General features: G+C 33.5%; 1 long non-coding RNA gene across 2 annotated transcripts; it reads left to right on the top strand.

Moving 5' to 3' along the window:
* Positions 1-559: 559 nt before the first annotated feature.
* On the top strand, positions 560-984 carry LOC126671691 (uncharacterized). 2 transcript variants are annotated; one of them, XR_007639082.1, is made up of 3 exons: positions 560-601; positions 694-781; positions 888-984. It is a non-coding gene; the product is annotated as an uncharacterized LOC126671691 (long non-coding RNA). The 2 variants fall into 2 exon arrangements; XR_007639083.1 differs by having other exon boundaries at positions 854-984.
* Positions 985-1,434: the final 450 nt, after the last annotated feature.

Raw genomic sequence — 1,434 nt, 5'->3', positions numbered from 1 at the left:
GTTCGAAGACTTTAAAAAGATCTACAGTTAAAAAGTTGCAGAGCGATATCATTTTGATAATATGTAAACTTGAGATGATATATCCTCCATCTTTTTTCATGGTAATGATGCATTTGGCAATTCATCTGGCACGTGAAGTAGAATTAGGAGGCCCTGTTCACTATAGGTGGATGTACTTTATTGAGAGGTTAGTTGATAAGGAAATTTTATTTTTCGTTTTCTTGCTGCAGTTTTAACTAATTTTTATATATCTATATGGTTTATTCACATTTACAACAAATTTGTTGTGCAGGTTCTTACGTACTTTGAAAAATTATGTACGTATCTTAGCTCGACCAGAGGGTTCAATTGCTGAAGCGTATATCACTAAAGAATGTTTGAACTTTTGTTCACTGTATTTTCATGGGGTTGAGACAATATATAATCGCGTTGAGAGAAATAATTTTCCTGTGCAAATAGGAGTGGAAAATGGATTTTCCATATTTTCAAACAATGCAAGACCTTTAGGAGCTACAAAATGTAAAACGTTATCCCATTCTGATTTTGAAAAATTGCAGTTGTATGTGCTTAACAATTGTGAGGATGTTGATGAATATCTTAAGTAAGTTATTTTATTTTGAAAAAACAAATACTTTAGAGTTTCAAAATAGCTTTATTTTACACTTTTTATCTAATTTTATAAACGTTGTGCAGGATTCACATTGAAGAATTACAAAAGGAAAGTGTTATAGATGTGCAAAAAAGACACCAGGCAGGATTTGCCAGTTGGTTCAAGGAGTGTGTAAGTATGATGCTATAAAAGTACTAAATATTGAATTATGCCACTAATTTCACCATTAAACTTATTTTTCAGGTTGGACGCTTACGTGCTACTGGATTGGTTGCAGCAACAGATCATATATATGCGTTGGGATTAGGTCCTGATATACGAATTGCTAGGTACAGTGGGATAATTGTCAATGGAGTTAGGTTTCACACAGTTGAGCGTGATAAGTCGAAAGAAATCGAGTTTTATGGTTTGCTAACATATATCATTGACCTCCAATATGTTAATGGGAATCATGTTTTCTTGTTTAAATGTGATTGGTGGGATGTTGGCGATAAAAATGGAATTAAAACAGATGGCAACTTAGTTTCTGTTAATGTGAGCCGTAAATGGTATACATGTGATTCTTTCGTGTTGAGTTCTCAAGTACAGCAGGTTTTTTATGTCAGCGATATGAAAAATGGAGGTCATTGGAAAATTGTGGAAAAATCATTTCACAGGAATATATTTGATGTGCCAGAAAAGGAAAAAGTGTGCAATGAAGATTCAATATTGAATGATGAGCCCTATCAGCAATACGAGGCAGATAATAGTCATGAAGTCGATCAAAATGGTGGTGAAAATTTGGAACTCTTGCATCCTATAGATGTATTACCGGATGAAGTTGA

Source organism: Mercurialis annua, linkage group LG3 (assembly GCF_937616625.2).
Source record: "Mercurialis annua linkage group LG3, ddMerAnnu1.2, whole genome shotgun sequence".
Taxonomy (NCBI): Eukaryota; Viridiplantae; Streptophyta; class Magnoliopsida; order Malpighiales; family Euphorbiaceae; genus Mercurialis; species Mercurialis annua.
The sequence above is the reverse complement of the archived record's forward strand: the minus strand, read 5'-3'. Positions and strand labels throughout refer to the sequence as shown.